Source organism: Hippocampus zosterae, chromosome 13, assembly GCF_025434085.1.
Source record: "Hippocampus zosterae strain Florida chromosome 13, ASM2543408v3, whole genome shotgun sequence".
Classification (NCBI taxonomy): domain Eukaryota; kingdom Metazoa; phylum Chordata; class Actinopteri; order Syngnathiformes; family Syngnathidae; genus Hippocampus; species Hippocampus zosterae.
This window is the reverse complement of record NC_067463.1, coordinates 5,834,139-5,850,798: the sequence shown is the minus strand read 5'-3', so window position 1 is coordinate 5,850,798 and position 16,660 is coordinate 5,834,139. Positions and strand designations below refer to the sequence as shown.

The window sequence follows — 16,660 nt, the reverse complement described above, 5'->3', positions numbered from 1 at the left end:
GCGTATAACTTCAATTCACGGTCTTTGTTAATATATGACTGATTTTGCACTCCGTGTACAGCACTTTGTACCCCACAATGGTTGTTTTAAAGTCAACCAAAACTTCTGTGTTCACTCCCGCGAACAAACGCATGCAAGAAAGGCGGGACGTATCTCTGTCAGTTATCATCCAAAGTGAACGGCCATCGTCACTCGACCCAGTTTAGCGACGATGACCTGACTGACAAAAATCCAGTTCAATCATTGCTTAGTCCCGTCATCTTTCCTTTGAAGTTTATCGTCATTTGTCAGCGAGATGGGGGTCTGTCAGTGACTGACCGATGGATGTACCCTCCATCTGTACTGTCAACCTCTGGAAATGAGCAGTCATTTTAAACCTTCAAACACACTTTCCAACAACAACACACTTTCCAACAACAAAGTGAACACCAAACAATAGTCACATTCATATAAATTCCAGAACTCGTGTCAAACTGTCGGGTCCAGAGGATCATCGGCGCGTCCGCCAAGTGATCCTGCCGTGTTTGCTTTAAGTGCACAAGAAGAGCCGAAAGATGTTGCAGCACAATTTGTGGCTGGCTTCACGATTCCGGCACTCTGGCCCCTGAGCATCTGACAGTTACTGGCTGAACCCCAACATGTTGTTGGCACAACCCCTGCACTCATGTGAACTGCCTTGCAAGGGAGCGAGAAGACATGCAGAGTAGGCTGGCAAAGCTTGTTCAACTCCAGAGATATTACTTCTTAGGGAAAATTTCCATCCATCCATTTTCTGATCCGCTTTAACCTCACAAGGGTCGTGGGGTATGCTGGAGCCTATCCCAGCTATCTTCGGGCAGTAGGCCAAGGACACCCTGAACTGGTGGACTCCATGGTAACTGGATTGTTTGCATATATTAACAAAGACCGGGAATTGAAGTTATATGCCCCTCCGACACGCACACAGCATATGCCCCTCTGACAAGCACAAGCTGTGTGCGCTGCCAATCGCAGCGCACACAAAGACGAACAACCATCCGCGCTCACACTCACTCCTAGGGACAATACTAAGTGTTCAGTCAGCCTGTCATGCATGTTTTTGGAATGAGGGAGGAAACTGGAGTACCCGGAGAAAACCCACGCAGGCGAACGTGCAAACTCCACACAGGAATGTTGGAGGCGGAATCGAACCTACGACCTCTGCACTGTGAGGTCAACGCGCAAACCACTGGACAACCGGGCTGTCAAGGGAAAATTTGCCGTTTGAATTTCAAATATATCTTATGTGACTGTTTTTTTTTTTTTTTTTGGATGCGTCTTGTACATTCTCTCTTCTCCGTGAGAACAATTGGACCAGCCAGAGTTTGGTTGGCTGGCCGTCTGCTTTTTCTTGACATGAGTCAACTTCAACTATGTTACGCTGTTGCCACCGTCAGGCTAATGTGTGCAAACCAGATATGGTGGCACAAAATGTGCCGGATGTGCAGTTTATAAACCAGTGTGCTTGATAGTCAGAACTTTAGGTTGCTTCACGTCTCTTCCTCATTTGTGTCTTGGTTTGTTCTTGTTTCTGGACACACGCAAGAGTAAGATCAGGTTGTGTTGGTGGGATGACTTAATGTAGCCAAATACATGGTTGTTAAATCTCAAGGAGGGAAGAAATGGCAGCATTGTAGGTGTGGGTAGATGCTTCCTTTGCCCCGAGAGCGTCCCTCTTCAACGTCTTCACTTTTACCTCCTCCTCTCAAGTCTTCTGTCCTCCCTTTTCCAAAATATGGATGTGTTAACCGTAGATCGCTGACTGAATCTTGACCCAAGGGCCCCCCGCGTTGGTTATATTAGCCTCAAACATTCCCTACCTCATGCAGATTAGGATCTTTCTTTTTGTCCGTTTCAAAAAGGCCTCCTGCCGTTTTAACAACCAGCCCCTCCAAACTCAAGGCACTTCTTGGATGAGATTGTGTAGCCACTTGCAAACAATCCAGTTACCATGGAGTCCGGTTTCTCTGTTATCGTCCGGGGAGTTTCTAAGATGTGAGAGGAAGGTGGAGATAAACTACTACTAGATGAGCCCCATCGCCATTCCGTGTGTATCCAGCCTAAGACAACAACTCCGATCTCCTTTGAGATCAACCGGACACGGTAGCAACATCGATGATATGATAACAGACATCGAATAGCGCCACCTGCGATGCTCTGTGATTCACAATGAGTCACGAGAATTGTGTGTGTGTGTGTGTTTTTTTAATTAACATTATGTATCAGAATGAAAGTACTTTTTTGTTTTGTTTTGTTTTGCAACCCTGTAGGTGCCAGTAGGAAAATGAGTATGATTCTCGAGAACTAAGTGCCGGCTGCTTGCTTAGTTATTTTTATTTTTAGAGCCATTAACCTCTTTGACATATCATCGATAGCCCTGTGAAAGCAAACTATTGGCCAAAGAAAAATCAAACAAACCATTATTTTTATGGACTGGTTGAAAGGGAGATCAGCTGAATGCAATTTTGGTACCTGGTTCTAAATCACTTTTTAAAACGCACTTTTACACACGCTTGCTTTTATGTGACGTTGTCTCCTCCTTTTGTTTGTTCTTTTGTCTGGTGCCAGAAACTTTGGAATAAATTTTAAATGGAATCACGAGTTGCTCTTGCACCATACTTACTGTTCAATTAGTGATGGTAAAATGTCCCCTTTATGGCTTTGAATGTTTGAAAGGGAAAGTCGAGTCAAAAATTTTGCTTTATTATAATATGTTTTATTCGCCCCCATCCCGCACCCCCTGCCATTTAATACACGGCATTCTGATTAATATTGTATTTATCAGATAAGAATTACACCGTTTTTATCCATCTTTGGGGGCGGTCATTTTGTCCTTTGCTGTCAACTGAAAATGACTTCACAGTTGTAACCGACCAATCACAGCTCACCTATTTTCTGCGTTTGGTCATGTGATGTATGTAGTAAAAAAGTGAAGTAAAAAAAAAAAACACTCATAAATGTACATACTGAACATACAAAATTACAATGAAAAAAAAGCTAATAATATAAACAAAAAATACATATTAACTGTTTGTTTTTTTCCCCGATAAGAATCCTGATATTTTTCACCCCACTTTTTTTTAAAGGCTTTCACACGATGTGTATTATCTTCAATAAGGCATTGGATGGCAAATATCTTGCTTCTTTGACTGCGTTGCGTCATTGCCAATAGTCCCAGATTCACGTTCCTCCATGTCACCGCTGTCCTCGTTTGTTTGGGGGGGGCAGGGTTCTAACTTATAGGACCCCAACTTCTCAATCAATAAATCCATGAGGAGCACAACTGCGGTAAACTATACACCTTGTCGTTTACATCTTTCTTTTATGTCCTGTAGTCATTCATGGAGGTTGAAAACAGCAACAGGCCAAGAATGACAATCTCTTTTTGAATCTTGCAAGAAAAAAAAAGTCATCCTAAAAATAAATAATATAAAAGAACAACTTTCTTAAAAATCTACTTGGGTAGTACGGAAGTATTTGTACAGCACAGGTGGGCTCGGAGAAAACATGCAGGTTCTTGGTTTCTGACCTTGCCCCTGGGAAAAGTTTGGTTCCCTGAATTATTGGCCTCTCTTGAATCTCTGTTTCCTTTCCAGACACTCACTTCTCTTTGTAATAATAATCACAGTGGAATTCCACCCCGGGAGCCAGCCTCTGGCGTTATCACAAACTCCTACATCTGAAAGCATTGGTAATATCCTCCTCGGGCACGGGAGACTTAACCCCTGGAGGCCCCTCGAGAGGCAAAAATTTATCAGAGGTCAGCTGAGAGCAAAATGACACTTTTTTCTTTTTCTTTTTTTTTTAATGGACGCCACCTGTCGTGGTCCTCCTGGGCCTGTCTTCTCACTGGTGTCCACGTCTCGAGGTGATAGCTGTTCTTTGTCCCCTCACCGAAAGAGATTCACAAAGACAAAACTCATTCCTGGGCCGTGTGTTTTCAATTTCCCAGCCAAACAGATTGATTTGTATGCACTGGCGGCGATAAATCAACCCTGGCGACCGTTTGAAAGAGTGGCTTTTGATGGTGGCGTGCTTTTATGTGACCTTGGTCGTTTTAATGAAGGCGCGCTCTCAACATTGACAACATCTTGCCTCTGAGGCACCTGCTGAATGAGCTGATGGCTTTCAGTTTGATGTCAGGACCCACTTATGGTTTTGGTGACCCGCGTAAGGCCCGTACCGTTCCCAATTAGCTGTTTCAGAACTCTGCCAGGCAGGCAATGGCAGTGGTGACGTACAACTTGGCGGCAGGCATAATTGTTTTGTTTTGCCGGAGGATGGCCTCACTACCCTCAAATCTGTGGCCTTTGTAGGACCCAAATGCAGTCCACATGATAACAGGACCAGTTGAACTTTGAACTACGCCACCTACAAACGGGTTTCGATGAAATGAAATGTGTCAAAGCCCAGAGCCAGTCTCCTAGACGATTGGAAAGTGCTATTTTAACCACAAAGGCCAGACAACATATCTTTGAAAATTGGGGGAGGGGTTCGGAGAGCCGCGACAAGTCATGTGCCGATATCCGCTAATAGCGCGACAGAGAAACGTATACTTCGTTGCCATTAAAGAAAAACATGAAAGAGTCATGTGGACAAGTTCACGATAAGGGCAAACTCATGGCTGGTGGCGGAGCACTTGAGGGAAATCACGGGACAACAACGAGGCCAATCGATGGCTTGTATGAATTTTCAAAAGTGTTTTCAATATGGTGAATGTGTTCAATTTCTCCCAGCAGTAGCATTCCCACATATTGCAAATAGTTTGCCTACATATGGGCTCCCTGAGATTGGATGGCAACCAGTTCAGGGTATACCTGCTGCCCCAAAGACGGCCCGTCATAGGCTGCGGCACGACCTCGTCAGGATAAAGCGGATCCGATAATGGATGGATGTACGGCATTTGTAGTCAAGTGGAAATTCACCAGATGTGATCAGATGTTTTGGTGAAGCAGCACGTGGCTCATTGCCCAAGGTTGTTTTTATTCTCTATTCCTAAGTAGCTGTCAACCACTCAATATTTATGAGCAAGAGGGCACAGATGTCGAGTCCAAGTAGGACAGCAGCTGCTGCATGAGACGGGAGACTTTGTGTACCGCACGCCGTGCAACCTGTCCTCATTTTGCAGGATTAGATTGACGGATAATTCTTGCTGTTACCCGGAATGACAGAAACCCCTTGCATACTTGAAAGTCCCAAGTGACCAAAGACAGAGTCAGAAGCTAAAGAAGAAGCAAAATATACATGATAAACATTCACCGTTAGCATTTGTGAAAAATATTGTTTGCGCTTATGCTAACGCTAACACAACCTAGGAGGTGTCTTGGCAGATCTGCCAATATTATGATGGAGCACTACGAGATGCTATTCTCCAGCGTAGAATCATCAAGAGTTTTAGGCTGTTACTGCAAGTTTGCATGTTCTCCCCGGGCCTGCGTGGGTTTTCTCCGGGTGCTCCGGTTTCCTCCCACATTCCAAAAATATACATGGCAGGCTGATTGAACACTCTAAATTGTCCCTAGGTGTGAGTGTGAGTGGTTGTTCGTTTCTGTGTGCCCTGCGATTGGCTGGCAACCGATTCAGGGTGTCCCCCGCCTACTGCCCGAAGACAGCTGGGATAGGCTCCGGCACCCCCGCCACCCTAGTGAGGATCAAGCGGCTCGGAAGATGAATGACTGAATGATTTAAATAGTACAAGTTGCTGTCTGATATAAATGAATCTTGAGCCAATGTTCTAATGTTAGCGCTCACGCTAATACCGGAATAACATGAGAAGTGTCCTGGCTGCTCAGCCAATAGGATTCTAGAAATATGCTAATGCTAACACAGCAAGAGAGGTGTTGTAGTTGTTCCGAATTATTGTGCAATAAGAAGATGCTATTATCCTCGTTACAAACAGGCATAGCATCTGTGAGATTTTAATGCCGTTTTGAAAGCAAAGTTATTAAATACCATGCTTTCAATTGTGTAACTTTCTGCCTAATTCTTGGACGGAAGTCTGAGCCACTTTCTGGACTCGATAAGAACTAAACGGAACATCTTTGTTTACTCTAGCAGCAAAAAGGAGTCAGAATAGCCCGCGCGAAAGTCTTATTGAAACACCGGATGTTTTTTTTTTTGCAGGATTAACGTCTGGTGCAAATTATGCTGTTTGAGTGCGGTATGTTATTGTTCTGTGATCAATAATAATTTTGGGGAATAAAATAACAAAAAAAGAAAGGAATCCATAAGAGGAGCGGTGAACATTTGTTTTTGACCAGACAATTTGGAGCCTTTAGTGGACTCCCATCGCGCTCGCAGCCTAGATACAGGCAAATACACGTCGGAGCGCCAGAACAATGTCTTAATGGACCATCCATCAGCCGCTTCAGTTCGCCTGTCTTTGACCTGATGACTCTGGCGAAATTTCACTCATGTTCGGCTGCTTGGCTTCTGAAGACAAATCACAGAGGCTGTCTCCCTGTGATCGATTATCATCTGGATTTGTATAATTGTCTTGTTTTTTTTTGGGGGGGGGGTCTTTTTGTTCTTTTTTCTTAACGGTGTGATTTACGTGACTAATGGCCGCTCGTTTAAGTCTCATGTTTAGCAACAAAGACAAAACCGTCGAATGCACGAGTCATGAAGGGCCGTCTGAGTAGGCCGCGGTCCTGTTCTAATAATAGCTCACCTCTGATGTGACAATTGTGATTTCCCAGGAAGGTTGTAGTCCTGATCGTTTGAATATGTGAGCACAGGCAGATGTTTATAGAAATAAAATCATGCTGGATCATATCGATATTTATCCGATCCCTAATTGTCCTGGAAAAAAAATAATTCACGTGATTAGTGTCCTCACCTAAATGAATACCTACCGGTAATTGCTAATTGTGACATATCGATGGGGATTTTTCTTTTCGCCTGACACTGATTCCGATGTTTGGCAGAGTAAAATTCCAATAACCGATAGAATCGGGCAATATATTCAAAACAATCAATCAATCACACTTACAACAATAATGATTTGAACTGCAGACACACCATTTGACTCTTTTGTACAATACTTTGTCCGTTCGTATTTGTTTAACTTTACAGCAGAGAGGAAAATGGAGAAAAGTTAGAGGGAGGGGTCGAACGTCATTTCCCTTGTATTTAGTGTGTTCAAGAATAAATAAAAAGAATCGGCCGATATTTGACGGCGATATTTTGCCCAATATAAAACTACGCACATCGATGAAAAAGGTCATGTGTTGTAATTTGGACACCTTTATAATTTCCCAAGCGCATATCAAACCGGTAGGCCTTTGCATTTATCCGTTCCCCAGACAGAAGTTACTCTCGGCTTCAAAATGTTTGGTGACGCCCGGTCTAATGCTTCACCAGCAGCAGGAAAACCACGTCATCCAAACTTCTTAAATTTTGCTCCCGCTTCTCCATCAGCAATGCAAAAATACAACCGATGATAACAATCACAATAGAAACTATCATTATGATGATTATTTTTAATGAAGAGTCATATCACGCAGTAATAAAATTGTACCAAATATAGAATTCAATCTTTGTCTTTTTTTTTTTTTCTGGATGAATAAAAACAGCACATGAGGAACACATGCTCTACATTAAACAGTAATTATTTATCGCAATTGATTTTTATTTCATAATTTTCATCAGATAAACAACCAATGTGACTTGATGGGGTTTTGGATTTAAAAAAAAAAGATTTATGTTCAATGACATTATTTTAGCAAAGAGGATTTTGGGCCAATGAAGAAAAAAAAAGCAAGATTCTCACTTTTATCTCAGGATTCTGAGTTTATTCTGAGAAATCTGATTTTAAAGCCCAAACTCGGACTTTATTCTCAGATGTCAGAATTCAGAACTGTTTAAAGTTGACTTTATTCTAAGAATTTTGACTTTTAAGCCAGAACTCTCACATTCAAGTTAGAATCCAGACTTTAAAGTCAGAAGTCTGAGAATAAACCTTAAGGTCAGAATTCTGAGATAAAAGTGAGAATCTTGCCAACCTTGTTTTTTTTCTTCTTCGTTGGCCCTAATCCTCTTCCTTATGATGTATCTGCAGATGTGTTATTGTTATTATTATTATTATTATTATAAAAATATTTACATACTTTTATACTCCCCTCCCACTACCACCACCACCACCACAAATAAACAACAGAAATGCCTTTGTTTTTCTTTCTTTTTTTATTTCCACCCTAAAAAATCTCAGTTTTACTTGACGGTAACGGAAGTCAAAGTGTTCTGCCGCTCTTAAGAAAAACACGACAAAAAGCGAGCATCGGACAGCAGACCGTGGCGCAGATGTGACGCCATGCGAAGCCTTTGGAGCAGATGTTGCACTTCACGGAGGTCTGCCTGCTACTTGAAAAGACTGTTGATGTACTCTTACTTAAGCTGCAGAATGAAGCCCCGAGTCCAAATAAGTGCTAATATAGCTCATTTGGCGCATACACGCACACACACTACTCAGGTCATTTTTTATGTCACCTAATGACTTTTCATCACTTGTGAGATTTCCTAAAATGTCTTTTGGTGCTAATTGTCGCTCACAGAGGGGGGTTTTGTTTTGTTGTTGTTGTTGTTGTTTTTTTGTGTCCCTGGAATCACGCCGACTTCCGCAAGAGAGCTGTTGAGGGGCATGTTTTGTTCCTCTGTCAGGCCCGGAATTGAACCTCGAGAAGCAGCCTAAATATCTGTGGTCAGCAGCACAAAGTAAAGACCATCCTGTCCTTGGGCGAGGACGGGCCAACAACAAAAGCGACAAAACATTTCCGTTGCTTTGACGCGAGGCGAAATGTGATCCTTTCACCTGAGGCCACGGAAGCCCCGCATACATGCTTTTTTGTGCGCAGCTCGATATTGTGAGTGGAAAATGCTTTTTGGCAGTACCCATCCACACAATTCTTCCAAAAACATTTGGGTTACATTTTTATTTTTTTAATGACCCGATCATCATGCATTTATTGCCACGGCGACTTTTCCAGCCATGAAGTTTCCACGAGAGGTTACACGTCCGAAGACGGCTTCACACTTTCTTGGCTATCCGACTGACCTGCTGAAATGACTCGATGTCAAATTTGTTTGCACTGAAAATAACTTCCTCCGTTTCTCTTTCAGGGTGAATTCTGCGCTCAACATTTGATCTGACCCGATGCGCCGGTCAGGTACGTGCATTTTTATGTGAATATTATTACAGCTTTGTCAATTGGCTTGGGGTTTCATCGAGCTAGCGATTTTCCAAAGCCTTTGAGGGACTGAAAGCACTTTGAAACTGTCTCCTCATTTTACCGACTGATGACGCGGCATCGATAGCAACCGAGGATTCAGTATCCTGCCACCTGACCCACGCCGCCCCTTTTGTGGCTGAAATTTGTATACTCTATATTTGTCTAATACGAGCAGCTTCAGTTATTCATTTCAAAACCAGAAGCCATTCATTTACGAATGCCGTTGCACTTTAGATTTGAAAGAGGCAAAATAACATGATTTTTCTCTCAAGTATATTGTTATAATCATTTGTTTCAGATGTACTGTAATTATTTTTTGTATAAAAATTAATTTGGTGTTCAAAAAGTCTTTTTTCAAACTTGAAAAAGAGGGGGTCGTCTTATAATCAGGGCCGTCTTATATTTGAGCCAATACGGTATTTATTTGAAAACAAAACAAAACAAATCAGTGTGTTCTGTGTGCGTGGTTAACACCGAATGCAGTCAAGCCACAAACGCCACAATTTTGATGGAAAATGGTCTGCAGTACAGTCCTTAACCGATAAGCTAACAGTTAGCTTAGCCTCCTCTTGTGTTTCTTCTTCTCTATTCCTATTGTTTTCTCTTTTTTTTTTTTTTTTTTTTTTGGCAACCCTCTTGCACCCTGACGCTTCTCACGAGTCAGTCACGGTGCTATGACAGACGTTACATGTGCGGTTTGCTCTGTCGCTCATCTGGAGTTCTCGTACAACATGTTTTTTTCCCCTCCCCCTCATCAGTCTTCGTGTCTTTCACATCAATGTGTGTATGAACCGTGTACTTAATATTTTGGCCCCCAAAGTGTCACTTCCTCAATTTAATGTGGGCTCCTTAAATGCAAAACATTCAAAACAAAAAGTTCATCACTCAACATAAAATCATTAGCGAAAATGTGCGATTAAGCCCTTTGTACATTGTCGAGCGCCGACCGCACAACAATTTTTCATGTCTTTTGTGCGTGATTCATCCTCTGATGGATGAAACACATATTTCCTATATTTGACATAAAAGAAATGCTATTATTCTTGGAATATAAGAGGCCTTTTTTCTTGTCAGCAGCAACGTTGGAATCTTTTTTTTTTAACTATTCTTCATCTGCTGTGTGTCGTTGCTGGCGACAAGCCTTCACATGTGGTTCGCTATGTATTGCAAAAGCCTTGCTGCCTATTTTGTCATCCTAAAGTTGGAGGTGGCAGCTTAATTAAGCGGGAGACATCCTCTGTTGCGTAAAATGAAAGCCACAACAAATGCACTTGAAATAGGAATGAAAAGGAAACTTTGATGTGGGAGTAGTTGTGAGCAAGCCTGCCTGGCCGATCTCAAGGGTTCTTGTTCTCAGGGCCTTCCTGCATATGCCGTTTGTATGTTGTACCTGCGCTTCTGTGCGTTCATTTCAGACTTTTTGTTGTCCACGGAGGTTTCAAAAGCATTCGCTCTCTCTTTACTTAACCGCTGTCCCTCAAAGGGTTAAGGTCAAGTGCAGATATTAATGCATCCATCCAGTTTCCGATCAGCTTTATCCTAACAAGGTTTGGCGAGCGCAGTGCTGGAGCCTATCCCAGCCGTCTTCAGGCAGTAGGCAGGGGACACCCTGAACCGGTTGCCAGCCAATCGCAGGGCACACACAGACGAACAACCATCCGGGCTCACGCTCACACCTACGGACGATTTAGAGCAGGGGTGCCCATTATGTCGATCCTGATCTACCGGTAGCTCGAAGACAGATCCCAAGTAGATCCGATGAGTGTCGAGGAGAAAAAAAACAGACAACCATTTGTGTGTCTTTCTACATGTCACTAATGTTTTTTGGTTTTGTTGTGTTAATGTACGCTGCACCGTAATCATCCTATCAGTCTCATTTTCACAAAAAAAAAAAAATTTAAAAAAAAAGCAGGTAAATCTTGAATTTACGATGGTGCGTGATTACGTCACCGGAAGTTGTTAGCGCTCAGCAGTCTGCAATTGCAACTTTTGATCAGAGCTGTTGCGCTCTATCTTTTAGCGTCATTATTCTCATTCAGAGTTTGCTTTGTGTACAATCACCGAGGGCACGGGCGTAGAATAGGAATCTAGGAGGGTCCAGGGAAGCACTTTAAAACGGAACGTGTGAGCTACAATAGTTAACAGGCTGCAAAAGTGCATTGCATGCCTCAGTTTCAGGCTGTTTCTCATCATGGCGCGTGTGTGTGTGTGCGCGGGCGTGTGCCGGTAAAGGGAAGATCCCGGGAGGTTAATTGATCGAAAAGTAGATCTTCGGTCCAAAAAGTGTGGGCGCTCCTGATTTAGAGTGATCAATCAACGTGCCATGTTTTCGGAATGTGGGAGGAAACCGTAGTACCCGGAGAAAAAACCCACACAGGCACGGGGAGAACATGCGAACGGCACAGAAAGGCAACAAAATGGAAAAGCATTCAAAGGTGATGACGATGCCTGGTAGAATCTTTGCAATTCTTAATTGTGTGTGTGTGTGTGTATGTGTTACGAACTCGGGTAAACCGAGTTAGGGAGGGGGATCCAAAAAACGTAGACAAAAACAAGGTCTCCGATGTAAAGACAATTTAATGTCCAAATCGAACCGAAAATAAGCGAGAACATAAAGCGCTGGTCCACAATGAGGACCAGGAGGTAAATCAAAAACGACTAACAAAAGGTGCTTGCACAAAAGAGCAAGAAAAGGAAAGTAAAGCCCACAAACTACGAACGAAAAACCATGTAACACTTTGTACACGCAAGAAAAGCCATATCATCAAAACAAAATGGTACTTACACACAAACTTGGTACCGAGACTACACGCGAAAATACGACGAGGTCAAAAGCCACTAGTCAATGAGCAATGAGGTAAGCAATGCCATAAACAATACTCCCACAACCGGAGTAGAACGTAGGAGTCCTTAAATAGTGTCTCTATTGATTAATGATTGCCAGCAGGTGTGCTAAGGAGACCGCTCCTACCACCTGCTGGCCAGACCGAAAAACCGAAATGTGACAGTATGTGTATGTGTATGTGTATGTGTGTGTGTGTGTGTGTGTGTGTGTGCGTGTGTGCGTGCATCAGTTCAAATCTTGCAAGAAAATGGCTTAAACAAGCTAAAAAGACCAGAAAATGTCTACTGTTAAATATTCTGTGACATTTTCTTGTTGCCTCAAAATTATATATATATATATATATATATATATATATATATATATATATATATATATATATATATATATATATATATATATATATATATATATATATAATATATATTGGTGTAAAAATCAAGTATCCACTCATTTTGTTGCATTTTGAGCCAAGGTTTTACCATTTTTCTACACAGCAGTTGTCCGCAATCTACGTGTCCAAAATAATCTGCCGATATAATATATCTGATATAATATATATATCAAAATGACCCTGATTGCATCCTTGGCCTGTCCAGTCGACAGAATTCACAAAAAAATCAAGTCAAACGCATTGATTTCTCTCAAATCGCCAGCATGCCTTCTAACAGAATTCCATAGCAGAAGAACAGGATTTTTCCATGTCAGAATGTGTGCTATCGTCAGTATATCTCGCCTGTAAAACGTCAGGGTTATTTATGTCGAACAGCGGCGTTGACTTGAGCGAGCGAAGCGCGGCGAGGCAGATTATGACGTGCTGGCATCCCAACACAGCACATCATAAAAGTCCAAACGCTCCCTCGGGACATTACATTTGATACTGTTGCTGGGGTACACTTGAGCATGTTTTTCCCAACGTGTTGCACAACCAACTTAGAATCTGAAACGATACGCTCTCATCTTGTCCCGGCTCCAAATAAGCCTTGAGTGGTACTGGCAGAGATCGAATCTGTCAACAGTCATTCTTATTTTCACCCTCTCCGCTTTTTTTGCTCAGGTTTTGGATTTCTTTATAAACTCCATGAAATGCGCCGATTGTTCCGAAGGAGCAGAAACTGGAAGACTTTATTTCTCAACGTGTGGGTGGAATTTGGTCTTGAATTCCGGGAAATGCGATCATCCCGATATCACCAAATCCCCGTCATGAATTTCACATGAGAACAGAGCGACATAAAGGATATCGGACTTTGGATCGCGCTATTGTCCTGGTGTGGGAATTGCATGTGTACTTTATCAGCTTGTCTTCACCAAATAATGCCGCGATGTGAAACAGATGTGCTATTTTTTATTTTTATTTTTTTGATTTCACATTAAAAATCATCAAATAGCAGCAATTTCAACTCCTAACCTGCTGGCCTTTTCATGTTTTTTTTGTATTGTGCAAAATGTGTAACCATAAAGCGACAGTATGAAGAACTGGCCCAGTGAGAAAACGCATCGCTGGAAACGATGACTTTTAATCAGACAGAATTGACATTGAAATTTGGATTTTTATCCGAGAGGTTATGCAGAGCACTAAAAAAGCGACCTGCTGCAGCTGACTGGGGAGGAAAGCTTTTTTTTATTTGAAGGCTTCAGCTATAATTGATTAAGAAAAAAAAGGACAAAACAATAAACCGGCCAGGCCATTTTTGGATGTGGCTTAAAAAAAAAAGTCTGCCAAATAATTTGTTCGAAAGAGTTTATTTGCTCAACTGAACTTTATTTATATATATTATATATATGTATTTTATATGAAAAACATTTTTTCAAAGTGCTGGCCACTCTATTTGGCAGAATAAATGATGGCACCATGTAACCTGATCACATGATAAGCTGTCAACTGCAGTGACCCAAAGGGTTAAAATATCCGTCATGAATAAAATAACTTCTTTTTGCGGCCCCGCAAAACAATCGATATGAAGTACAGGTGGAACAAGTGACAGTTGTACATGACTCAAGGGCAAACCCCTGAGTATTTGCTTACGGCAGGGGTATCCAAACTTTTCCATTTGAGGGCCGCATGCAGAAAAATGGAAGCATGAAAGGGCCACTTTAAAATTCATCAACTTTTTGAAATGAATTCAACCAATACCGAATAATGTAGCGGGCCGTCTGCGGCCATCCTCATCCAAGAATTTGAAATATGATATTCACGAATGCCTTGTCTTTCCTTCAAGCAACTTTATTTTGTTGTAAAAAACCCAGAACTTGAATTTGTGCCATGAAATTGAAAGGGGTACGGGGCTTCATGTGAGTTCTCTATTCAGCGACCCAAATTATTCCCATAGCCTGTTTTTCCTGCTGATTGCCGTGATGCTCCATTCCCCAAAAGTCGGGTCTCTCAGGTTGGTTTATTATTTATTTGTGTTTGGAAACTGGACGAAAGATCAAGGAAACGAGCAGTTAGGAGACCATATGCACATCCGGCCGCACCAATCGGAATCTGCGTTCAATCATCTTATTTATCCACCCATTCGCAGGCCTGACTATGTGGGTGTGTAAGCGTGTCACCGTTCCAGATCGACGCATTGTTTCCAGCGGGAAGGACAAAGACCTTGACTAATCACTGCAAATTGGAGATCAAAGCCGCAAAGGGGTGACATCCAAGACAAATGGGAGCGTAGCGTCACAAGGCCGGGAAGTCGGAATGAAAACTGCATCACTTCTGGGTTGATCGCAAATGGCGTCAACAGTGTTTTGTCAGCTTCAAATCAAACCGCCGGGTTTGACGGATTGTGCAGTCGTTCTTGGTTTTCAGGATTCGAGGTCCTTTGCTTTTTAGCTTAACCCTTTCGGGGACAGCGGTTACTCCAATGGAAAGCTTATCATTGACGGGCTATCATTATTTGTGCATGAAAGGGTTAAATCTGAACTCATAACCTTTAATGTGTTTTTTGGGGGGGGGGGTGGCTGACCCCTATTAGGGGTGTCCCGGTGGACCAGTGGTTAGCGCGTCAACCTCACAGTGCAGAGGTTGTGGGTTTGATCTCGGCTCCAGCCTTCCTGTGTGGAGTTTGCATGTTCTCCCCATGCCCACGTGGGTTTTCTCCGGGTACTTCCTCCCACATTCCAAAAACATGCATGGCAGGCTGATTGATCATTCTATATTGTCCGTAGGTGTGAGTGTGAGCGCGGATGGTTGTTCGATTCTGTGTGGACTGCGATTGGTTGGCAACCAGTTCAGGGTGTCCCCCGCCTACTGCCCGAAGACAACTGGGATAGGCTCCAGCATCCCCCGTGACCCTTGTGAGGATAAAGCTGATCGGAAAATGGACTCATGGATGGATGGACTCCTTTTAGCTTTAAAACTTGCTGAACCAACTCATTACTTATGGACGCAGTTGCCATGCTGCGGCGGCTGGCAGTGGCCGACACACCCAAATTGGAAAATCTCAAATAGGTACGCAGCACGCAACGACAGCCGATAGGAGAGATGATGGCGGCAGAGTGATTTCAGAGTGACAACAGCAAGCAGTTTTGGCGGAGTTCCGCTGTGAAAATAACATGAAGGGACAAAATAGAGCAAACCAGAATTCATTTGTTGTTCCGAGTTGGAGACCATGATAAAGATGGCGTTACCGTGATGTGGTCGAAAAAGAAGCTACTTCTACACAACGCAAACCGGGAAACGCCTGATTGGATGAGCAGTCCTGGTATCACTCATAGTATTAGTTACCACCTGTTTTTTTTTCCAGAGGGGAAAAAAGGGATGTTGGAGGAGAGGCATTTATCTGCTTCATCATTTGGTGACATCATGTCGTGAAAACAGACCATCGTAACTGCATGCAGAGTCATTAATGTACGGCCGTAAAATAAAAGCACATGACGGTAGAGGTGTGGACAAGTGAGGCTGCCAGAAGCGCGCCGAGCAGACATCTGTGCACATGGAAGACCAGCACAGGAAAGACCTGAAGGCTGCGGGAGGTCAGCTGACTCAACGCTCTGAGACATTCTTTTGTATTTGTCCTGCCAAGTCCACTAAACGAGCACTGATATACAGAGATCGGGCTCGCGTCATCGGCTTTGCGCTTGAGTCCCCAGGGTTGTCTCGAAACAATTCTTGTATTCAAGTCTCCAGTTTCAGGTTTTTTGTTTTTGTTTTTTAATACATGTCACAACGTAAGACAAAGAGGATGACATTGAAAAATCCCCTCCCCAAAAAACCAGTGCTACAAACAAAAAAACGGCAGACTGCTTTCATATCATTGTGCGATATGAAAACTAAAAAAAGTGGGGGAAATGGTATCCATGGCAACTGAAAAAGACAAAACTAACATTTAAGCCTCCCTCGACAGCAGTGGTTCTTAACCTGGTTTCGATCGAACCCCGTTGGGTTCGGTGAGTCGGTCTTGGGGGTTCGACGGAGCCTCTGCCATGGAGGGTAAGACACACAACTCAACATGTTAATTACTTACCATCACTGGCTGCAGAGGATCGCATGACATTGCTTGGCCAATCTGTTCTGTGGGAAATTTAGTTCACTTTGTAGTCAACGTGTGACTGTCATGACAGTACGTCGTACAATAGAAAA

General features: G+C 42.8%; 1 long non-coding RNA gene across 1 annotated transcript in view; it reads left to right on the top strand.

Moving 5' to 3' along the window:
* The window catches only part of LOC127613483 (uncharacterized), a 27,346-nt gene extending 10,686 nt beyond the window's left edge, over nt 1–16,660 (top strand). Inside the window, exons 3-4 of the long non-coding RNA XR_007966203.1 lie at nt 9,136–9,182; nt 15,825–16,660. This is a non-coding gene — a long non-coding RNA (uncharacterized LOC127613483). The remainder of the gene's footprint in view (nt 1–9,135; nt 9,183–15,824) is intronic.